General features: G+C 43.5%; 1 protein-coding gene across 4 annotated transcripts in view; it reads left to right on the top strand.

Moving 5' to 3' along the window:
* Positions 1-25,041, top strand: part of FOXP2 (forkhead box P2) — a 437,363-nt gene that overhangs the window by 88,703 nt on the left and 323,619 nt on the right. The window contains exon 1 of one of the 4 annotated variants that reach the window (XM_073619862.1): positions 23,677-24,052. The exons of the other annotated variants lie outside the window; for them this stretch is intronic. The gene's annotated coding sequence lies outside the window, so the exon portion shown is untranslated. Of the gene's footprint in view, positions 1-23,676; positions 24,053-25,041 lie in introns of those variants that run through there. 4 annotated transcript variants of the gene reach the window in all.

Genomic DNA, 25,041 nt, shown 5'->3' with positions numbered 1-25,041 from the left:
AATTGCATTCATATCTTGGAAAATAAAAAATTTAAACTACCACCATTTTATTCTCCAGGGTCTTTGCTTTCGGAAAATATTGATAATATTTTGGGGTTTTAGCTAATCTCTGCTGCTGCCGGAGAGTGCTTGGGCAATCCGTGCAGAAAAATTAAGCCAGAAATCAGGTATCATTCACAGACATGAATCCTTTATTAACTACATAGTGAGTATATAGCACAGAAGGCTACCGCATTTAGGCTACACATCCTCATAACACCAGATTGCTTGGGCAAGCTGACCTGGACTGCCCACCTGGAGTCTATATGTGAGCACTTAATTGCTGGGGGCCATGGTTGCCACTTCAGTGATCTGGTGAGAGACTGACCCTGATCTGCTGTGTGTGTGGACTTGGCTGCCAGTGCTGTGGATGCTGCTGTGGATTCTGGTGAGACATTGTTCCTCTTGTATTTGTCTGTGTGAGTTACTCACTAAAGCTACTGTGATTTGGAACTACAAGGCACAGCATGCCCATCTGGACTTAAGGCAATCTGTCACAAAGACCACGATCGCCGAACAATATGTTGTTTAGTGGGTGCTTGGGTTTGACATATCATGAAGCAGATGGGACAGATTGTTGAGCATGGCAGGGAAGTACCCAAGCTGTTATGGTACGTATTAGAAGATCAAGCATCCTAAAAAATGTTTTTAGGGACTTAAAAAAAGGACCTCCAAAGCAGTATTCTCAGAAATACTGCCTGTGCCTCTAGCTACTCCAGAGAGGCAGCAGGAGTTTAGGGAACTTAACAAGTGGCTGAAGAACTGGTGCAAGAAGCAGGGTTTTGGGGTCAAGGAGAACTGAAGAGACTTTTCGGTTGGTTATTTGCTCTAGGGATGGGGTGCAACTCTGTTGGGGGAGAAAATGGCCAAAAGGTTGGAGGAACTTTTAAACTAGGTAATGGAGGAGAGGGATCAGAAAAAAGTTAGAGCTAGAAGTGAACAAGGGTCAGAGGATGCTACTGTGGTCAGTATTGGTAGTGTAACTAGAATACCTATGGCCAATGCACGTAGGCTGGCAAAAACCCATTGCAGCCTCATAGCAAACAAGGAGAAAAAAAAATATGCGCTGGTACAAAATGAAAAGAAATGTTCACAATGCTAGACGTTTCACTAATAAAACGGAAGATCTGTAACTGTTGATAAATGAGGATTTTTACTAGGTGGGAGTGTCAGGAACCTGTTTCGACAACTCGCATGACTGGCTAGTGACTGTCCAGGGGTACTCCTTGTATCGGAGGTACAAGGAAGGTAGAAGAGGGGGAGGAGTGTGCCTGTATTTCAAAAGTGATTTGCAAGTGAATATGAGGGATGACCTTACTAAGGGGACAAGGGAGGAGGTAGAATCCTTGTGGCTGGAGCTTCAAAAGGAAAAAAAAACTGAGAATTAATAGTGTGTGTATGCTATAGGCCCACTAACCTGAAGTATGAGGAGGAGACTGATCTCCTCTCACAGTTAGAAATGGCAGCAAGGCATTTCTGGAATTTCTTGCAAGACAGTTTCATGTGTCAATTGATGGAAGCCCCAACTAGAAATGATGCTTTGCTAGATCTACTAATTACAAACAACACAAATCTGCTTGCAGACACAGACGTAAGGGATAACTCGGGGAACAGTGACCATGGGGTAATTGCATACAGTGGGGCAAAAAAGTATTTAGTCAACCACCAATTGTGCAAATTCACCCACTTAAAAAGATGAGAGAGGCCTGTAATTGTCATCATAGGTATACCTCAACTATGAGAGACAAAATGTGGAAACAAATCCAGACAACCACATTGTCTGATTTTTGAAAGAAAGTATTTGCAAATTAAGGTGGAAAATAAGTATTTGGTCAATATCAAAAGTTCTTCTCAATACTTTGTTATATATCCTTTGTTGGCAATGACAGATGTCAAATGTTTTCTGTAAGTCTTCACACACTGTTGCTGGTATGTTGGCCCATTCCTCCATGCAGATCTCCTCTAGAGAAGTGATGCTTTGGGGCTGTCACTGGGCAACACAGACTTTCAACTCCCTCCAAAGGTTTTCTATGGGGTTGAGATCTGGAGACTGGTTAAGCCACTCCAGGATCTCGAAATGCATCTTACGAAGCCCCTCCTTCGTTGCCCGGGCGGTGTGTTTGGGATCATTGTCATGCTGAAAGACCCAGCCACGTTTCATCTTCAATGCCCTTGCTGATGGGAGGAGGTTTGCACTCAAAATCTTACGATACATGGCCCCATTCATTCTTTCATGTACACGGATCAGTCGTCCTGTTCCCTTTGCAGAGAAACAGCCCCAAAGCGTGATGTTGCCACCCCCATGCTTTACAGTAGGTATGGTGTTCTTTGGTTGCAACTCAGCATTCTCTCTCCTCCAAACATGACGAGTTGTGTTTCTACCAGACAGTTCTACTTTGGTTTCATCTGACCATATGACATTTTCCCAATCCTCTTCTGGATCATCCAAATGCTCTCTAGCAAACCTCAGATGGGCCCGGACATGTACTGGCTTAAGCAGGGGGACACGTCTGGCACTGCAGGATCTGAGTCCCTGGCGGCGTAGTGTGTTACTGATGGTAGCCTTTGTTACGTTGGTCCCAGCTCTCTGCAAGTCATTCACTAGGTCCCCCCGTGTGGTTCTGGGATTTTTGCTCACCGTTCTTGTGATCATTTTGACCCCATGGGGTGAGATCTTGCATGGAGCCCCAGATCGAGGGAGATTATCAGTGGTCTTGTATGTCTTCCATTTTCTAATTATTGCTCCCACAGTTCATTTCTTCACACCAAGCTGCTTGCCTATGGCAGATTCAGTCTTCCCAGCCTGGTGCAGGTCTACAGTTTTGTTTCTGGAGTCCTTCGACAGCTCTTTGGTCTTCACCATAGTGGAGTTTGGAGTGTGACTGTTTGAGGTTGTGGACAGGTGTCTTTTATACTGATAACAAGTTCAAACAGGTGCCATTAATACAGGTAATGAGTGGAGGACAGAGGAGCCTCTTAAAGAAGAAGATACAGGTCTGTGAGAGCCAGAAATATTGCTTGTTTGTAGGTGACCAAATACTTATTTTCCACCATAATTTCCAAATAAATTCTTTAAAAAAATCAGACAATGTGATTGTCTGAATTTGTTTCCACGTTTTTGTCTCTCATAGTTGAGGTATACCTATGATGACAATTACAGGCCTCTCTCATCTTTTTAAGTGGGAGAACTTGCACAATTGGTGGCTGACTAAATACTTTTTTTGCCCCACTGTACATTGTGAATCCTAGGAAAAGGAGACATGAAGGTAGGATAAAAACAAAAGAGCCAATACTTCACAATAAATGGGATGATATTGTAGAAAAAAAGAACAATGAGGGAAAAATGGGAGTGTTTTAGGAAGATATTAGTTAGTGGTATTAGCCATTGTATTTGAATGGGCAACGCATACAAAAACTAACGTTAAACCTGGGCTAAACTCTATCGTAAAAGGCACATTAAAGAGAAAAAACTATCCTTTAAAAAATATAAGGCTGAGGGGTCACTGTCAGCATTTACACAGTACAAAGAATGCAATAAGAAACATAAGGGCATGGTCAGGGCAGCGCAAATAGACACAAGACACATAGCGGCGGAGAGTAAAAAGAAAACCCCAAAACATTTTTTTTTTCAAGCATGTTGATATTAAGAAGGTAAAGTCAGAGCATATTATCCCATAAAGGATAGTCGGGAATAGGATTACAAATGATATGGAGAAGGCAAATGTGTTAAATACATTCTTCTTCTTGGTTTTTACTAAGGAAAAAAAAAAAAAAGAGTATAGTAAACAAGACTGTATTGTTAGTACCACAGCATAGAATGTACCCTTGTAGCTAACAGAAACCAGTATTCCGAAAAGACTTGAAAAACTGAATGTGAATAAATCCCCAGGAACAGAAGGAGTATACCCTTGAGTACTCAAAGAACTTATGCCGCGTACACATGAGCGGACTTTTCGATGGACTAGGTCCGGCGGACCGGACTCCGTTGGACAATTCGACCGTGTGTGGGCTCCAGCGGACTTTTTTTTCCCAAAAGTCCAACGGTCCTAGAAATAAAACATGTTTCAAATCTTTCCGACGGACTCGAGTCCGGTCGAAAAAGTCAGCTCGTCTGTATGCTAGTCCGACGGACAAAAACTGACGCTAGGGCAGCTATTGGCTACTGGCTATGAACTTCCTTATTTTAGTCCGGTCGTACATCATCATGTACAAATCCGTCAGACTTTGGTTGATCGTGTGTAGACAAGTCCGTTCATTCGAAAGTCCGTCGGAATGTCCGTTGAAAAGTCCGCCGGACCTAGTCCGTCGAAAAGTCCCAATACTTAAAAAAGGGATGAGATATATACCTGGAAACTTCAGATCGGTCAGCCTAACAGCAATAGTATGTAAACTATTATAAGGGACCATATTGAAGAATGTGTTGATGAAAATAGTATTATTAGTAGTAACCAGCATATATTTATGAAAGATAGTTCTTGCCAGACCAGCTGGTTACCATTCTATGAGGAAGTGATCTGTTATCTTGATAGAGGAAGGCCTCTGGATGTGGAGTATCTGGACTTGCTAAAGCATTTGATATAGTACCCCATAAACGCTTAATATACAAATTTAGATCAGTTGGCTTTGACGATAGTATATGTATTTGAATAGAAAACTGGTTTCAGGAGTGCGTCCAGAGAGTGGTGATAAATGGCATATCTTCTGAATGGTCTGGAGCTGTAAGTGGGGCACCCCAACACTCTGCTGATGATACAAAGCTAGGCAGGGTAATAACTTCACAACAGAATATAGCAACTTTACAGAAAGACCAGGATAATTCAAAGGGATGGGCTACTACATGGTTAATGAGGTTTAGTATTAAAAAATGTAAAATGATGCACTTGGGGGCTAAAAATATAAATGCATGTTACTTGCTTGGGGGAACCTTTTGGGGTGAAACAAGGATGGAAAAGGATCTGGGGATCCTGGCGGATCATAGGCTCAGTCCACAGGATGTGTTGGAGCTGGACAAAGTCCAGAGCAATGCAACAAAGCTAATAAGGGGACTGGAGGACCTTGGTTATGAGGAACAACTGCAAATATTAAACTTTCTCGACCAGGAGAAGAGATGTTTAAAGGGAGATATGATAGCAGTGTATAGATATCTACAGTAAAAATTATTCAGTCTCAGACCTCTTGAGAAGACATGTAGCCATTCATTGACATTTGATGAGAAGCGGTTAAACCTTAAACTGTGTATGGGGTTCTTTCCTGTTAGAGTGGTAAGGATGTGGAACTCCCTCCCATAGTTTGTTGTGTCAACGAGGAGTGTGGATAATTAACCGGTTCCCGACCAGCCGCCGCAGTTTTACTGCAGCAGAGTGGCACGGGTGGGCGAACCAACGTTGCCATACATCGGGTGCACACCCCCTAGGCGGCCGTGACGATCGGATTTGTTTCAGAACCGATCAGTATCCAGGCCCAGGCCAACCATTTCTGGCCTGGTCCTGCTGATTGGTTCTGACTAATGAAATGCTTCCCCTGCCTGTAAGTGTAAACACAGGCAGGGGAAGTGATGTCATCTCCCTCTCTGTAATTCTCTTCTGTTCCAGAGAGAGGAGAGGACATCCAAATGTGAGTATCACCAACACTACACTGACACAGTACACGTAGGCACCCCCCCATCACCATCGCGCCCCCCCCCCCCAGTTAACACCTTCACGCCCTGTCACTGTGTCACCCAGTGCAGTGTTCATATTTCTTTTTGATCACTGTACTGGTGTCATTTGTGACACTAATCAGCGTTAGGGTACTTAGTAGTAGGCCCAGTCTAGGAACCCCCCTTAATACAGGTTTAACACCTTGATCACCCCCTGTCACCAGTGATCACCGTATTAGTGTCACGGGTGACGCTGGTTATTTAGTTTTTTTTTGTAGCGCAGGGCACCCACTGTACATTATCTAATAAAAGGTTTAACCCCCTGATCTCCTGGCGGTTGATATAATTTAGGTTTTAGCATCAGGGTCTGTGTTGCCCCGGGCAGTGTCAGATTAGTGCCAGTAGCATCGATATCTTTGATCAAGTTTAGTTTAGGGTTCCCAAAAACTCAGCGGTAGCAGGATCAGCCCAGATACCTGCTAGCACCTGCATTTAGCCCCTCCGCCCAGCCCACCCCACCCCACCCAAGTGCAGTATCAATCGATCACTGTCACTTACAAAACACTAAACACATAACTGCAGCGTTTGCAGAGTCTGGCCTGATCCCTGCAAATGCTAACAGTTTTTTTGGTAGCGTTTGGAGCAGTTGCTGACAGTCAGGTGCTCTTTTTTCCCGTGAGTCTTACTAGTTGTACCAGTAAATTTAGAGGCCAAAATGTCCAATCAAAGGTGCACTAGTGAAGCGGCCTACACGTTTCTGAGCATGACAGATGAGAGTAAAGAGGAAATCGCCAATCTGTCAGATTCAGGCTCAGAATTCGAACCTGTAGACAGCAGCGGCACCCTGACAGATAGCTCTGAGGATGGAGTAGTGGTCCCTGCCAAGGTCAGGCTTTCCCGACCCCATTCCTCTGATGTTGTTGAGGTGCAAGAACTGCGGGGCTCTCGTATGGAGCAGAGAGCAAGTGCTAGTGCTGTTCATCCTTCTGGTGAACTGGCAAAAACCAGCGGCCTAGTACATTCTGGTTTTACATTCCGCACTGCATGTAACACCTGGTGACGTGGCAAGTCCCATAAGTGCAATTCAAGCTGGTGAGGTGGCTAGCACAACTAGTGTCCCACAGTGACTGAGAAGACAAAGACAGGCCCGCCAAGCCCATAGTGCCCTTCCTGCTGCGTTTGCCAATTCGAATTGGGAGCCCACCACTTTTGCAGCACTCGTACTTCCCCATTCACTGACCAACCCGGAATTCAGGTGGAAACAGTTGATTTTACGTCACTTGATTTTTATTTGCGGTTTTTCATGGAAGATCTCTATGGATCTATTGTGGACCAAAGAAATTTGTATGCTGGTCAACTCATCGCCGCTAATCCCCAGTTGACCCTTGCCAGAGATTGGAAACCTATTACGGTCTCCGAATTTTAGATTTTCCTGGGCCTATCCCTCCTCATGGGCATAACTAAAAAAAGTGAGTTGCGGTCATATTGGTCCACTGACCCAATTCACCATATGCCCGTGTTCTCTGCCTCCATGACCAGGACACAATACGAGTGGATCATGCGGTTCATGCATTTCAATGACAATGAACTCTGTCTTCCTCGGGGTGACCCTGAATATGATCGGCTCTACAAAATTCGGCCCCCCGCGTAAACCACTTCAATCAGCAGTTTGCACCCTTGTTTACTCCCGATCAAGTTGTCTGCATTGATGAGTCCCTGATTAAGTTTTCTGGCCACTTGTCTTTCAGACATTATCTTCCTAGCAAGCGTGCCAGATATGGGGTCAAGATGTATAAGCTCTGTGACAGGGCAACAGGATATAAATATAGTTTTATGGTTTACGAGGGAAAAGATAGTTACATAGAGCTGGAGAACTGCCCAGACTACATAGGGAGTGCTGGTAAGATTGTGTGGGACTTGGTGTCACCCTTATTCAGAAAGGGGTACCGCTTGTATGTGGACAATTTTTACACAAGCGTGCGACTTTTTAGTCACTTGTCTGATCATGGAATTGGTGCATGTGGCACCGTGCGATCTAATCGCAGGGGCTTACCCCAGCGGCTTTATTCCAATTGGCTCTGCTGAATGCTTATGTGCTATACAAAGCTTCATTACCAAACTGGATCCTTCCTTAAATTCCAGGAAGAGATCTTCACAGCCCTTCTATTTCCAGACGGTGCTGTGGCCCAACTTCCCAATCCAAATGCAGTTAGCCGGCTGCATGAGAGGCATTTTCCGTATGTCCTCGCTGGTACCCCTACCCAAAGAAATCCCCAAAGAAGATGTTGTGTCTGCAGAAAATGCGGATATAGGCGCGACACCAACTTTTATTGTCCCTCCTGTCCTGACCAACCTGGTCTTTGCATTGGTGAATGTTTCAAACCCTACCACACAGTCGTGGGTTATTAGCGTAGGGTACAGCATTGCACAGTCCTAGGGCACACTTACACAGGGTCTTGAAAGATGAGATGGCCATCACATTTTGAGAGACCCCAATCTGGAACGTTTGCAGTTCATATAAAAGTGCAAAAAAACACACTTAAAAAATAAAAAAGCCAAAAATAGTTTTATTTTTCTTCTCTCTCTCTCTTATGTTCGCGCTCTACTGTCCGCTCTATTGTTCGCTCTCTATTGTTACTGTATTTTAGAACTGTAATGGTTTACTTTTACTATGTTTTATTGTATTTGCTTTGCAGGTATGGTATGTCTTACTGCTATACTGTAATGTTACTTTGTTTTATTGTTAACCATCATTTGCTTAGCAGGTAAGCCATTCAGCTGCAGCATGGGTTTATTTATTCTGACAGCAACAGCGTTTGCTCCCACAATATGTAAAGCCGTGACTCCAGTGCCGTAGGAGGTGATTTCACCACCACAAGTAAAAAAAAAAGAGCATATATGCTGAAGCATGGAGTCAGGGCTGGAGGAGCGATTTGCTCCTAACATTAGGGGCTGATTGCCCCCATGCTTCAGCATATATTTTTTAGACACAGATTGCATTAAAAATGCAAGTTTTTTTTTTTTAGTTAATGTTTTATCGTTACCATTGTTTGCTTTTCAGGTACGCCATTCAGCTGCAGCACTGATTTATTTATCTTGATTGCAACAGCGTTTGCTCTCATGATACGAAAATCAGCAACTCCAGCGCTGTAGGAGGTGATTTCACCACCACAGTAAAAAAAAAAAAATGGTGCATGTATGCCAATCGTTAGAAGTGGGTGGATGAAGGGCGGTAATCTAATGTTGGGCATAACCACTGATCAATCTCGGGCTGCATGAAAAAAAAAATTACAATATATGCCCAACAAGGGCCAGCAACGTACTGGTATGTTGCTGGACTTTGAGTAGTTATACCAGAATGATGCCTGCAGGTTTAGGTATCATCTTGGCATGATTCTTTTCATCCAGCGGTTGGCTTTTATGTAAAAGCAATCCTAGCGGCTAATTAGCCTCTAGACTGCTTTTAAAGCAGTGGGAGGGAATACCCCCACGTCTTCCATGGTTTTCTCGGGCCCTCCTGTCCCAACAGGGAACCCGAGAATGCAGCCGCTGGTTCCGCCAGCTGACCATAGAGCTGATCGTAGACCAGAATGGCTCCAATCATCTCTAAAGCCTAAGAAACCGGAAGCTACGTGCATTTCATGACTTTTCACCGGATATAAACAGCACCATTGGGAGATTTGGAAAGCATTTTATCACACCAGTCTTGGTATGGTCAGATGCTTTGAGGGCAGAGAAGAGATCTAGGGTCTAATAGACCCCAATTTTTTCAAAAAAGAGTACCTGTCACTACCTATTGCTATCATAGGGAATATTTACATTCCCTGATATAACAATAAAAATGATAAAAAAAATGAAAATAAAGGAACAGTTTAAAAATAAAATAAAAATAAATAAAAAAAAAAAAAAAAAAAAAAAAAAAAAGCACCCCTGGCCCCCCTTACTCACGCGCAAAGGCGAAGGCAAGTGTCAGTCTGGTGTCATATGTAAACAGCAATTGCACCATGCATGTGAGGTATCACCACGAAGGTCAGATCGAGGGCAATCATTTTAGCAGTAGACTTCCTCTGTAAATCTAAAGTCATAACCTGTAAAGGATTTTAAAATGTATGTAGCCGCTGCATGTTTGTGCGCAATTTTAAAGCATGTCGTGTTTGGTGTCCATGTACTTGGCATAAGATCATCATTTTTATTTCATCAAACATTTGGGCAAAAAAGTGTGTTTTAGTGCATTAAAATGAAAAAAAGTGTTTTTGTTTTTTTTCCAAAAAAATCGCGTTTGAAAAATCGATGTGCAAATACTGTTTGAAAAAAAAAAAAATGCAGCACCCACCATTTTAATCTGTAGGACATTTGCTTTAAAAAAAACATATAATGTTTGGGGGTTCAAAGTAATTTTCTAGCGAAAAAAAAAATTCAAGTGGCTAGAAGAGTGCGTGATGTGTGACATAAGCTTCTAATGTTGTGCATAAAATGCCAGGACAGTTCAAAACCCCCCAAATGACCCCTTTTAGGAAAGTAGACACCCCAAGCTATTTGCTGATAGGCATGTTGAGTCCTTCAGGCTTTCCAATTCCGTAAAATTGTGATTTTACTCCTCACTACCTATCACAGTTATAGAGGCCCTGAAATGTCCAGATAGCACGACCCCCCCCCCATTTTGGAAAGTAGACACCCCGATGTATTTGCTAAGAGGCATGGTGAGTATTTTGCAGCTCTCATTTGTTTTTGAAAATGAAGAAAGAAAAGAACATTTTTTTTTTCTTTTTTTAATTTTCAAAACTTTGTGACAAAAAGGAAGATCTGCAGAATACTCAACATGCCTCTCAGCAATTATCTTGGGGTGTCTGTTTTCCAAAATGGGGTAATTTGGGGGGGGTGGTTGTGCTATCTGGGCATTTCATGGCCTCCGAAACTGTGATGTGTAATGAGGAAGTGAAATCACCATTTTACGCCCTTAGAAAGCCTGAAGGCAGTGATTGGTTTTCAGGGTCCTAGGCTCCCAAAAAGTCTCACACATGTGGTATCCCCGTATTCACGAGAAGCAGCAGAATGTATTTTTTGTAATTCCACATATAACCATAACATGTGTGAGCAATATATCATTTAGTGACAACTTTGTGTAATTTTTTTTTTTGTTATTTTTCAATCACTTGTGACAAAAAAAATAAATATTCAATGGGCTCAACATGCCTCTCAGCAATTGGGGTGTCTACTTTGCAAAATGGGGTCATGGGGGGGGGGGGTTGTATTGCCCTGCCATTTTAGCACCTCAAGAAATGACATAGGCAGTCATAAACTAAAAGCTGCGTAAATTCCAGAAAATGTACCCTAGTTTGTAGACACTAACTTTTGCGCAAACCAATAAATATGCGTTTATTGACATTCTTTTTACCAAAGAGATGTGGCTGAATACATTTTGGCCTAAATGTATGACTAAAATTGAGTTTATTAGATTTTTTTTTTTATAACAAAAACTAGAAAATATCATTTTTTTTCAAAGTTTTCGGTCTTTTTCCGTTTATATTGCAAAAAATAAAAATCGCAGAGGCAATCAAATACCATCAAAAGAAAGCTCTATTATTTTTTTTAAAAAGGACACACATTTTGTTTGGGTACAGCATTGCATGGCTGCGCAAATACCAGTTAAAGCATCGCAGTGGCAAATTCTAAAAAGGGCTCTGGTCATTGAGCAGCCAAATCTTCCGGGGCTGAAATGGTTAAAAAAACTTTTAGATGCACATCTTAGGGAGTGCAATGTACAGGGATAATAGAAATGGTGTAAACACGTTGCACTGAATGGACAAGTGCCTAATCAACCTTACCAGCTAAGTAACTTGTACTGTGCAGACTGCAGTTTCAGATCCATGGTTCCAGGTTTGCTGATTTTAGGGAGGAGCTTCAGTTTACAGTGCTGCTGAGATAACTAACTGTAAGGCCCCTTTCACACTGGGGCGGTTTGCAGGCGTTATTGTGCTAAAAATAGCGCCTGCAAACCGACCCTAAACAGCCTCCGCTGTTTGTTCAGTGTGAAAGCCCAAGGGCTTTCACACTAAAGCGGTGTGCTGGCAGGAGAAGAAAAAATCTCCTGCGAGCCGCATCTTTGGAGCGGTGAAGGAGCGGTGTATTCACCGCTCCTAAACCGCTTCTGCCCATTGAAATCAATGGGACAGCGCGGCTATACCGTGGTAATACCCTGGCTAAAGCCGCGCTATACGAGGGGTTTTAACCCTTTTTCGGCCGCCAGCGGGGGGTTAAAACCGCACCGCTAGCGGCCCAATACCGCGGTAAAACAGCGCTACAAATAGCACTGTTTTACCGCCGACGCCCCCTACCGCCCCAGTGTGGAAGGGGCCTAACAGTCTTGGGGGTTGATTTACTAAAGGGAAATCCACTGTAGATCGCTGTAGATCTGAGGGGAAGCTCTGCTGATTTTATCATCCACTCATGTGCAAGCAAAACTGCTGTTTTTTTATTTTCCTTGCAATAACCCCCATGGAGTGACTATGCGTGAGGGTGAGAAGGTGTGAACTCCAACCCTGTTCCAGTGCTGGCCAACGTCAATTAAAAGACCTCTGGTTAGTGGGGTAGGGTGAGACATTACCCTTGTCAGACTTTGGAGAGTAATTTTTATTATTTAGGGCCTTTTTTATGCTAGAAATATTAGGGCCTTAGGTCTGCTCCACAATTTAGGATGTTGTGCATAACTTTCTGCTGCATTGATTACTTATATCCCTGTACTTTTTGTACCATTGTTGCTGCTATTAATTTTGCCTTAATTAGGTCAATCTCCCAAACAAAATATTCACTCCTCAGCCTGCGTGTGTTGGAAAGCGTGGTGCTGCTAAGAGTTGTAGGCACTGGGAACAGGGAACCAAAGGAAACAGCAACTCATTTGAGGGTAAGCGCTACACCTATACCTGTTGTGTAGGAAGAAATTATTGAGCTAGTATTTGGTAATTACGCTTGTATACAATAAAAGTAATGATTAAATAAAATCTATGTTTTATATGGGCCAGTTCTATTAAACAGACTCTATTGCCAGAGTTTTAATTGTTTTTGAAGGGTACAGAGATTTTTACAACAGATCATAGTTCTGTCTGATTTTTTCAAGATTCTGCATTCATGAATGAGAAAAGTTTCTCACATGATCGCTGTCAGTCGGGCATTAGAAGGGCATGTTGGTGTAGACATCTGCCTTTTAATGTTTCCCGTGGACGCTTTGGAAAGTCCCACTTTCAGTAGGCGGGAGGTACAATTATTACTAGAACTACAGTAACAATCGAACTACGGGAGCACTCACCAGCCCCCTTGCTTCATTGAGAACTACAAGCTGTCTGGCACAGTGGCCAATGGTACTTGTTGGTACATGTAGTTCATTCATTCACAGGAAACTGTGAATGAATGACATGGCTGTGTGGGTGGGGCCCCGCACAGCCATGCTGTTTTCAAATTGTGACAGCGTGTATGGGGAGAAGATCCCCCACCCACTGTCACAGAGTGGGGAGTGCTAGTGGCAGGAGGTGGGTGTATAGGAGCATGTTACATCCTAAATTATGGGTGTAACATGCTCTTAAAGGTGAACTTAGCCTTTACACACTGGTCATTTTAGGGGTTTCTGTAAGTTTTCTGAAGGTAAACCTTGCCATTTCCTTAGATCTTTCATAGATTACTGAGAAAGATCTGATAACTGCCTGTTTCTGAAATGTTGAGCACTTGTAGAGACCATACATTCTATTTCAAATATAAATGGTTCTCTTTTTGTGCACAGTTTTTTTAAATAACATTATATACTTTGAAAATATGGATTTTGTTAAGCATGCTGTGAAAGTTAACTTTTTGTTTTTTACTTTCATGGCTTGTTTTATTAAAGTAAACCTGACATCAGAGAAATGAGGCTTGCCTTTGCGGTCCTCTGCCAGAAAATGTAGAGCAGGGGTCGGCAACCCCCAGCACTCGTGCCAGACATGGCACATGGCTGCACTTCAGGTGGCAAGTGAGGCCAATCCTGGGGAACCCTCCTCCCAAACATGAATGCCGGCCAGGTGCTGCGGCTGCATGAAGGAAAAGCTGTGCGTCTGGTTCCCGCCCACAAGAACATATTTGGGGGGCACACCATACAATGCATTTAAATTCAAGATGGTGCTGCTATAAGACCTACAAACAGTACAAAATATTTTACAGCGCACACATACAAGAATGACATTTCCTGCAGGGCTAGTTAAAAACACCTGAACACCTGAACATATTCAAAAAACACGGGGGTTTGGTCACACTATATGGTCATATAGTGCTAAGCCCACTTACTGCGACAAAGTACCCCGAATTAGTGGGTCCTACACTAGTAATAGAATGGAAGATCCTTTGTCTCAACCATGGTTCCCGCCCACCTCTCTTCCCGGTGGCATCGGCTGAGCACTTCACTATCTGTGTAGACTGGTTCCCACCCACTTATCTCCCCGCCCACCTCTCTTCCAGCTGGCATTGGCTGAGCACTTCATCTGTGTAGACTGGTTCCCACCCACTTATCTTTCTGCCCACCTCTCTTCCAGCTGGCATCGGGTTCACTATCTGTGCAGTGGGTGAGTCAGAGGGCAGGACGCCTCAAGGCAGACCTTTGGTAATCATGCATTTTTTTTTCTTCCCCTTGGCAGCAGCAGTGTTGTATTCAGCCAGCTCATGCCCAGGCTTTTTTTGATCAGTGTGCATCTGCTGTCTCTGTCCCTTCTCTCCCTAAGCAGCCACACAACTGGCTCAAGCTTAAGGGGAGACCATGTTGACTGTGGACTTGACTTGTAGGTACTATTAAAAGTAATACTTACAAAGCCAGCTATAAAGTATTTTTCACAAAGCCAGTTATAAAGGAATACTGCCTTATAGCCGGCTTTGTGAGCAATGCTTTATAACTGGCTTTGTAAGTACAGCAAAAACAGATATAAACCAATACTCCCTTATATCTGGCTCTGTGAGTAATGCATTATATCTGGCTTTGTGAGAAATACTTTATATCTGGCTTTGTGAGTAATGTGTTATATCTGGCTTTCTGAGTACAGTATTATAATTGGCTTTTTGAGTAATACTTTATAACTAGCTTTGTAAGTACTGCAAAGCCAGATATAAAGTTTTTCTCACAAAGCCAAATATAATACCGTAATCACAAAGCTAGATAATAAGTATTTTTCATAAAGCAATACTCCTTTATATCTGGCTCTGTGAGAAATACATGATATCTGGCTTTGTGAGTACACCAGATATAATGTATTCTCACAAAGCCAGATATAAAGTACCGTATTTCTCACAAAGCCAGATATAAAGGAATACTCCTTTATATCTGGCTCTGTGAGTAATGCGTTATATATGGCATTGTGAGAAATACATTATATCTGGCTTTGTGAGAAATGCTTTATATATGGCTTTGTTAGTATGGTATTATAACTGGCTTTGTGAGCACGGTATTATATCTGGCTTTGTGAGAAATGCTTTATATCTGGCTTTGTGAGTACATTATTATATCTGGCTTTGTGAGAAATGCTTTATATATGCCTTTGCCTTTGTGAGTAAGGTATTATAACTGGATTTGTGAGGAATGCTTTATAACTGGTTTGTAAGTACTGCAAAGCCAGATATAAAGTATTTCTCATAAAGCAATACTCCTTCAAATCTGGCTCTGTGAGTAATGCATTATATCTGGCTTTCAGAGCAATGCTTAAAAACTGGCTTTGTGACTACCCCTTTATATCTGGCATTATAAGTAATGCTTTATGACTGGTTTTGTGAGTAATGTATATCTGGCTTTGCAGTACAGTACTCAAAAAAGCCAGTCATTTACAGCACTTATTTGGTGCAGGAATTGGGTCTGATCTGAGGGTTGAAGGTGCAGGAATTGGGACTGATCTGAGGTGTAAAGGTGCAGGAATTGGAATTGATCTGAGGTGTGAAGGGGCAGGAATTGGGACTGGTTTGAGGTGTAAAGGGGCAGGAATTGGGACTGATATGAGGTGTGAGGGGTCAGGAATTGGGACTGATCTGAGGGCTGAAGGGGCAGAAATTGGGACTGATCTGAGGTGTAAAGGTGCAGGAATTGGGATTGATCTGAGGTCTGATGGGGCAGGAATTGGGACTAATCTGAGGTGTGAAGGGACAGGAATTGGGATTGGTGTGAAGGTGCAGGAATTGGGACTGATCTGAGGTGTGAAGGTGCAGGAATTGGGACTGATCTGAGATGTGAAGTGGCAGGAATTGGGGCTGATCTAAGGTGTGAAGGGGCAGGAATTGGGACTGATGTGAGGTGTGAAGGGGCAGGAATTGGAACTGATGTGAGGTGTGAAGGTGCAGGAATTGGGATTGATCTGAGGTGTGAAGGGGCAGGAATTGGGACTGATGTGAGGTGTGAAAGTGCAGGAATTGGAATTGATCTGAGGTCTGATTGGGCAGGAATTGGGACTAATCTGAGGTGTGAAGGGACAGGAATTGGGACTTGTGTGAATGGACAGGAATTGGGACTGATCTGAGGTGTGAAGGGGCAGGAATTGGGACTGATGTGAGGTGTGAAGGTGCAGGAATTGGGACTGATCTGAGGTGTGAAGGGCCAGGAATTGGGACTGATCTGAGATGTCAAGGGGCAGGAATTGGGGCTGATCTGAGGTGTGAAGGGGCAGGAATTGGGGCTGATCTGAGGTGTGAAGGGGCAGGAATTGGGGCTGATCTGAGGTGTGAAGGGGCAGGAATTGGGCTGATCTGAGGTGTGAAGGGGCAGGAATTGGGGCTGATCTGAGGTGTGAAGGGGCAGGAATTTGGACTGATCTGAGGTGTGAAGGGGCAGGAATTGGGGCTGATCTGAGGTGTGTAGGGGAAGGAATTGGGGCTGATCTGAGGTGTGAATGGGCAGGAATTGGGATTGATCTGAGGTGTAAAGGTGCAGGAATTGGGATTGATCTGAGGTCTGAAGGGGCAGGAACTGGGACTGATCTGAGGTGTAAAGGTGCAGGAATTGGGATTGATCTGAGGTCTGATGGGGCAGGAATTGGGACTAATCTGAGGTGGGAAGGTGCAGGAATTGGGACTGGTCTGAGATGTCAAGGGGCAGGAATTGGGGCTGATCTAAGGTGTGAAGGGGCAGGAATTGGGACTGATGTGAGGTGTGAAGGGGCAGGAATTGGAACTGATGTGAGGTATGAAGGTTCAGGAATTGGGACTGATCTGAGGTGTGAAGGGCCAGGAATTGGGACTGATCTGAGATGTCAAGGGGCAGGAATTGGGGCTGATCTGAGGTGTAAAGGGGCAGGAATTGGGGGATGTCAAGGGGCAGGAATTGGGGCTGATCTGAGGTGTGAAGGGGCAGGAATTGGGGCTGATCTGAGGTGTGAAGGGGCAGGAATTTGGACTGATCTGAGGTGTGAAGGTGCAGGAATTGGGACTGATCTGAGGTGTGAAGGGCCAGGAATTGGGACTGATCTGAGATGTCAAGGGGCAGGAATTGGGGCTGATCTGAGGTGTGAAGGGGCGGGAATTGGGGCTGATCTGGGGTGTGAAGGGGCAGGAATTGGGGGATATCAAGGGGCAGGAATTGGGGCTGATCTGAGGTGTGAAGGGGCAGGAATTGGGGCTGATCTGAGGTGTGAAGGGGCAGGAATTTGGACTGATCTGAGGTGTGAAGGTCCAGGAATTGGGACTGATCTGAGATGTCAAGGGGCAGGAATTGGCACTGATGTGAGGTGTGAAGGTGCAGGAATTGGTACTGATGTGAGGTGTGAAGGGGCAGGAATTGGAACTGATGTGAGGTATGAAGGTTCAGGAATTGGGACTGATCTGAGGTGTGAAGGGCCAGGAATTGGGACTGATCTGAGATGTCAAGGGGCAGGAATTGGGGCTGATCTGAGGTGTAAAGGGGCAGGAATTGGGGGATGTTAAGGGGCAGGAATTGGGGCTGATCTGAGGTGTGAAGGGGCAGCAATTGGGGCTGATCTGAGGTGTGAAGGGGCAGGAATTTGGACTGATCTGAGGTGTGAAGGTGCAGGAATTGGGACTGATCTGAGGTGTGAAGGGCCAGGAATTGGGACTGATCTGAGATGTCAAGGGGCAGGAATTGGGGCTGATCTGAGGTGTGAAGGGGCGGGAATTGGGGCTGATCTGGGGTGTGAAGGGGCAGGAATTGGGGGATATCAAGGGGCAGGAATTGGGGCTGATCTGAGGTGTGAAGGGGCAGGAATTGGGGCTGATCTGAGGTGTGAAGGGGCAGGAATTGGGCTGATCTGAGGTGTGAAGGGGCAGGAATTGGGGCTGATCTGAGGTGTGAAGGGGCAGGAATTTGGACTGATCTGAGGTGTGAAGGGGCAGGAATTGGGGCTGATCTGAGGTGTGTAGGGGAAGGAATTGGGGCTGATCTGAGGTGTGAATGGGCAGGAATTGGGATTGCTCTGAGGTCTGAAGGGGCAGGAATTGGGACTAATCTGAGGTGGGAAGGTGCAGGAATTGGGACTGGTCTGAGATGTCAAGGGGCAGGAATTGGGGCTGATCTAAGGTGTGAAGGGGCAGGAATTGGGGCTGATCTGAGGTGTGTAGGGGAAGGAATTGGGGCTGATCTGAGGTGTAAAGGTGCAGGAATTGGGATTGATCTGAGGTCTGATGGGGCAGGAATTGGGACTAATCTGAGGTGGGAAGGTGCAGGAATTGGGACTGGTCTGAGATGTCAAGGGGCAGGAATTGGGGCTGATCTAAGGTGTGAAGGGGCAGGAATTGGGACTGATGTGAGGTGTGAAGGGGCAGGAATTGGAACTGATGTGAGGTATGAAGGTTCAGGAATTGGGACTGATCTGAGGTGTGAAGGGCCAGGAATTGGGACTGATCTGAGATGTCAAGGGGCAGGAATTGGGGCTGATCTGAGGTGTAAAGGGGCAGGAATTGGGGGATGTCAAGGGGCAGGAATTGGGGCTGATCTGAGGTGTGAAGGGGCAGGAATTGGGGCTGATCTGAGGTGTGAAGGGGCAGGAATTTGGACTGATCTGAGGTGTGAAGGTGCAGGAATTGGGACTGATCTGAGGTGTGAAGGGCCAGGAATTGGGACTGATCTGAGATGTCAAGGGGCAGGAATTGGGGCTGATCTGAGGTGTGAAGGGGCGGGAATTGGGGCTGATCTGGGGTGTGAAGGGGCAGGAATTGGGGGATATCAAGGGGCAGGAATTGGGGCTGATCTGAGGTGTGAAGGGGCAGGAATTGGGGCTGATCTGAGGTGTGAAGGGGCAGGAATTGGCACTGATGTGAGGTGTGAAGGTGCAGGAATTGGTACTGATCTGAGATGTCAAGGGGCAGGAATTGGGGCTGATCTGAGGTGTGAAGGGGCAGGAATTGGAATTGATCTGAGGTGTGAAGGGGCAGGAATTGGGACTGGTTTGAGGTGTAAAGGGGCAGGAATTGGGACTGATATGAGGTGTGAAGGGGCAGGAATTTGGGCTGATCTGAGGTGTGAAGGGGCAGGAATTGAGACTGATGTAAATGGACAGGAATTTGGACTGATCTGAGGTGTGAAGGGGCAGGAATTGGGCATATTCATTTCAACTTTACCAGACTTACCTCGCAGTATATATTACTATTATTCAAGTTGTTTTCAGAAATGACGTTATAAAATTTATTTTTCGTGATTGAGAGTGTGAAGTTGACATTTTATTTTATGTAGCTCAGATTCTTCGAAAAATATTTTTGGCACACTCTGCTCAAAAGGTTGCCTACCCCTGATGTAGAGTTAAGATAGGAAACACATTCTGTCTATTTTCCATGTAGCAATGTCATAGCAATAAAGGTTTATTGTGTTTGCAGCTATATTTGGCCTTCAAAGAATCATGCAGGTACTACTGAGATACTGTGCAACACTGCTCTTTTCTTTTACCCTATTCACGTACCTAAATTTTGCACATGCGTGGGTTTCTGCTCGTTGCTATGTTCTTAGTAACTAGGGGAACTCAGATGATTGCAGAACCCTGATGGGTGACTATTCAGTATAAGTAAATTATAACTAGGGTACAGAATGGTTAATAATTCTCTAAAGCCAAAATTTGTTTTTTTAATTGTACAGTAGAGGACATGGGGTCTTAGTTTTAATCATGGGTTCTATGCAGCTCTCTTTAGGTGTTTGGACACTGGCAAAAAAAGCTTCAGAGACAACCCCATATAACCCATTGCAGGCTCATTTTTTGCTTGTGGATGTCTTCTCTCTACTGACAGAGGCTTACCTATTTTACATTTGTTTTTTCTTTTTCTCTCATGACTCTTCTATCAAGCTTCCTAGCTGTTCCATAGTCACTGTGGCTCCCTCTTTACAGCTTTCTGGATTGGTTCACCCCTCAGCTGAGCCTCAGGAGACTGGATCCCATCTGGGAGAAGACGCTGAGTTGGCTTCCACCTGAAATATAATGTTGGGCCGCCTGTAATGTTGCATTTTATCCTGTGTGGTGCTCACCTTGGAGTGCGGAGTTAGCTGCAGAGTGCTGTACAGGTCCAGGGCTGTGGTCCATCAGCAGTGGAGCCCTGTCCCTGGAGACTTTTCAGCAGATATGCCCATTGTGGAGGGCAAAGCCAGGATGGAACTTGTCCCTACCATCCTGCTCCAATTAATTATGCTCATCCCTGGCCCTCAGCGTGGTGGCACTTTGATCCCGTGATTGCCTGTTGCAGGCACAACCATGGAGCAGTGTTTAAATTTGGCACCATTTTCAGCCTCCTTCAGTTGCAAATGTGCTGCATGGGCCCCCATTGCGCCAGAGCAGCCTTGGTCCTACTGTGCGTATCCATGCCATTTTCTTCCTCTTGCCGCATGCCCTCCAGTTGGAAACATGGCTCTAACAGTACAGCACAGTAGTCCTTGGAGGTTTTCTGGGTTCCAGCTACCTACAGTGCCTGGACTGGAGCACCCTTCCTTCTCAGGAGCAGTGAAGGTCCTGAGTATCCCCGTGGGGACGCCTAGTGCCTGGAGATCATAGACACAGGGGCAAGGGATCAGAGGGCCTTGCCGGTTCAGACTCTGATAGTGGCTCGGGGGTGGGGTGTATGTGGGGGTGATAGTTTCTATCTGAAGGGCTCTAGTACTTTTTGTTCTGACCACTACCCCCAGTTTGATTCTCTGCCTTCCTCTTGGCACACATCTGTAGAGGAGTTTTCAGCCACCAATCCTGACTTTATAGGCAGGATCTCAGTTCTTTTGGAAGCTGCAGGTTGCAAACAAGCCTCTTGCTTGAATGTGGAAAATTCAAAATTTTTAGTTGCTACCAAAATGGGAAGAGAGGTAAATCTTTAAATGGGGATACTTACTCCAGTATCAGCTGCCTTTGAGGGCATTTCCCTCACTTTGGAGCTATTTCCTCTTACTTCCTGTTGTGTCTACAGAATGAGAACCATAAGACAGCTGGCAAAAAAAAAAAAAAAAAACTGACTTGCGTTTTTAAATATTCCCCACACTATCCAAAATGGAAAAATGGCCTTTAGATAAACTGTACCTTAACTTTACCTTTTGGACCATGTTACACCCATATTTAGACTGCAACATGGTGGAAATTGGCTGTCCCCTATGACAGTGTGCACGGGTACTGCTTTTGAACTGTATGTGCGTGTGTGGGGATCCAGCTGCACATTGGTGTCATGCATTCTCAATGCTTTGTAAATGAATGAACTACACACCCTATCCATCACCACAGCAGTTTAAGTTGTCAATGGAACACACGTGAAGTGATCACCACACTTAGTCCATTGCTACTTCCTCCAGAGATGAAAAGATCCTGGACTGCCGCACTCCGAAAAAAGGCATCTTTATTGTTAAACTTTAAAAATCCAACATACAGTCACCTCTGTGGGGACAACACAAAGAGCAGTAGTTAACATGTTTCACATAAATGGATGCTTATTCGTAGCTACTTCCTCCAGCTTTCTAACTGAAAACCTGTACCGTTCGAAAAGTCAGCAGGAGCCTGGCTTTGCACCCACAATTCACTGATTGCAGTTGCAATGCTTTGCAGGCTCATTTAATAATAAATAATAAATTACCTTTTTTCTTTTTTCTGCAAATTGCATGTACATTGTTTTTTTTTTTTGTTTTTTTTGTAAAGGTGAGCTTGGCCTTTAACTGCATTTCCAGAATGTGGACATTCAGTAAGCAATAGAAACAGTTTCTTTTTCTTTAGTGGTTGCATTTACACGCCGCATGCAGGTATACTAAACAGTACATTTATAAAACAGCAGTATGGCCCCACCTATTTGATATAAAAGAAGAAAAAGCAATGTAGTTTTTTAGGCCTCAGAAGCAGTGTGCATTAAAAATGAAGAAAGGTGGGAAAAAAAAGCTAGGAGGAGACCCTAGTCATGTGACCTGTGAAATTCTCATGACCAACTCTCCTCTAGTCATGGAGCTTTATCTACTCTCTTAAGCAGAGACGATTTCATGGGGCTGCGCTGGCTCCACTCTGTGACCTAAATTTTATGATTGGGTGGGCCATGGTGCGCATAGGGAAGCAGAGTATAGCAATATCTGCCCTCTGTTATAAATGAGCCTGTAAGTGTAGAAACTCTCAGGCAGCATGGCACACAGTCATAAATGCATGCAAGTTTTAATAGCAGTATAGGGTCTCCTGTTATAGTGATGGTGCATTGTAAGCGTGGGGCCTGCAGAGCCATAGAATGGTTGGTTTAAAAATCAATTTGATTCTTGTCTTGTGGTCCTGGTGTCTTTTTTAAACTATAGACTGTGTTGATGTTCTGTACCACATTTGGATTCCTCCTTTACACCCTACTTATCTTAGGTATATCTTTTGAGGGGGGGATAATTTACATTGTGCATTTATGAAAGTATTGCCAGGAGTTATCCACCTCATTTATTTTTCTATTAGTTACTCGTGTGACATAAAATACTAAAACAAATTGGATGATTTACTATCTTGTTTCCCGTATGACAGTGCTGTGTTGATTGGTAAATATCATGTATCCTGGGTGTGCAAATATGTCTAGATTTATTGACAAATTGGTTTATCTTGCTGAAGATCTTTAGAAGGCATTTCTGTTCATTGCTAGAAAAGCCAGGAGGAAAAAAATACTTGCATAATTATGGAAGGAGGAAAAGTAAGCTTGAGGAATTTCCCTTGACTAGACATCTAAGTGATTTACAGCAACCATAAACATGTCAAGCATAACTTTCTCACCTGAAGCAAATTAACACTCTATCACGGCAAAGAGACAACTTGCTGATTTTGCTCTTCTATCATGTTATCAACATGTTTGGCGTTGTTTGTATTTGTTTGGCAGATGTTTGGGTCATGTTTATTTGGCACAGCGTTTATAAAGGGTTGTAATAATTCTAGGTAGTATAATTTATCAGCGTGAAAGGTAACATTGTCGAGACTGTGTATACAGTGGTACAGTAACCTGTCAAAGCCAGAGGGTGTTTCTACGTGCTGTGGTGTAAGAAATATGTCAGGAAGCCAGAGTGCAATATGTTGGCTTAGAAGAGGTACAGGAGATGCTGTTGAAGGAAAGAGGACATACCTCAACATAGCACTGCCTTTCATTGAAATCTCTGCTTACCACATTGGTGAAAAGAACAAATAAGACTGTACAGGGAGTGACTGCTCTGTGAGTTTTGTTTGTGCGGTTACTGCATTTATGTGAAGCTACTAAAAATATATAAATACACCTGGTGTTTGAGTATTTGCATTCTGTGTGTAGTAGTAAAGTTTCTTTTTTTAACGTGAAAATGTTTTTTATATTTTGTACATATTTCAGATAGTATACTTCTCTTTCTGTCTTTTTTTTTTTAAAGACCAGCAGGTCAATCTTTAAATGCTTATACCTCCTACAAATATGTGAAATATATGCACCTGTTTTTTTATCCCTGAAAATGAATGTCAGACAAATACAGTTGGAATGATTTAGGCCCAGAATGAAGGTTAACGTCAATTTAAACATCCAAACTTGACGTTCTTGTGATATAGCTTTGTGGAAGAGGTACCTATTCGCTTGATAGCTCTGTGAAACTGTTGCCTACAGAGATGGGCTCTTGACACTGTCTGCCAGCCTGAGGCTGTCCGCTTTGTGTCTGCTTTAATTGAAAATTAATAGTTAGGAGGTTGCTATGGAAATGATACCATTGCTTGCAGACAGCAAACCCAGCTTTTTTGCAAAGAGACACTAGTGGTATTGTTTGTCCTTGTTGACCTTGGAAGTTCAAAAGCCCGGAGGAGGAAAGGAGATGCAAATATTTTACTTAAAAAAAATAATTTACATATTGATAGCATTGTTTCTAATGGAGGAAACATTCTTTTTTTTTTTTTTCCTGATGCTGGCACGTACAGAGATGCAATATATGACAAAGCTTTTAATTAATAGAAGACAGATTTGCAGGTAAGCAAGTACTGAAAAAAAAAACGTGTGATGATTTTGACAAATGTGTACACATAAGTGTGAAATGTTACTTGAGTGATGTGATAATGAAAACTATCATTTATTTTTCTGTGGAGTACGTAAAGTCAGTTGTCATTATGTACGTTATTTGCAGCATCTCTGAAATGTGTAAGCTTTTGTGAAACTGTGGACAGTCGGAAATTATATTAAACGCTGAAAAAGAAGCTTGTGTATTGATAAAGGAATAAGCCATTATCGCTACACACAATGTTTACATTCATTTACTTACATGATTGTGTGTATGCTTGAGCAAGATTAATTGCAGTCCAGCTGCATCACATCTTAACCCCTGTCAGATCAGTCTGAGCAAGTTTCCCACTCAATGGCTTTTTTTTTTTTTTTTGGTTTGCAATGTAGACTTCATTTTGTTTGCTTTTCTACTGTGGATTCTTAAAACAAAACAAAACAACAAAAAAAAAATTATACTGAAAACCAATAAACTCAATAAAGTCAGACAGAACTAGAAATGCTAAATAAGTCTAAAAGAAAAAGTAAAGTTTATTTCAGCATAGTTCATAGGAGGTGGAAAATATACCCTGGGGGGTTGAAGGTGAAATGTGAAATTAGCTGTAATTATTGAAAATGTCTGTATTAAAGGCTATTAGACATAGTTACTTTAAGTAGTTGGTGCACCTTCCCCTCCTCAGTTTGGGATTTAAACGCTGATGAAAGTAGATGCAGATGTTGGTCTTTTGAGATGCAGCAGGTTGTTAGACGATACAGATTGTAGGGGCAGGATATGTTCTGTGATGTGCAATTAAAGTTTGTCCACTTGTCTCAGCCTGAAGCTGTAACTTCCACTTTGCCTTTTTTCCCTTGGTTAGGGGCCATAAAAGTAAGCAGAATGTCTGCCTAGGGTGTAACTCCTAGGGAACAATCCAGCTCTTGCAACACGAGTCAAAGGAAAAAAAAAAAAAAATGCAAACAAG

This window comes from Aquarana catesbeiana, linkage group LG03 (genome assembly GCF_042186555.1).
Source record: "Aquarana catesbeiana isolate 2022-GZ linkage group LG03, ASM4218655v1, whole genome shotgun sequence".
In the NCBI taxonomy this organism is placed as follows: Eukaryota; Metazoa; Chordata; class Amphibia; order Anura; family Ranidae; genus Aquarana; species Aquarana catesbeiana.
This window is presented reverse-complemented; position numbering and strand designations above follow the sequence as displayed.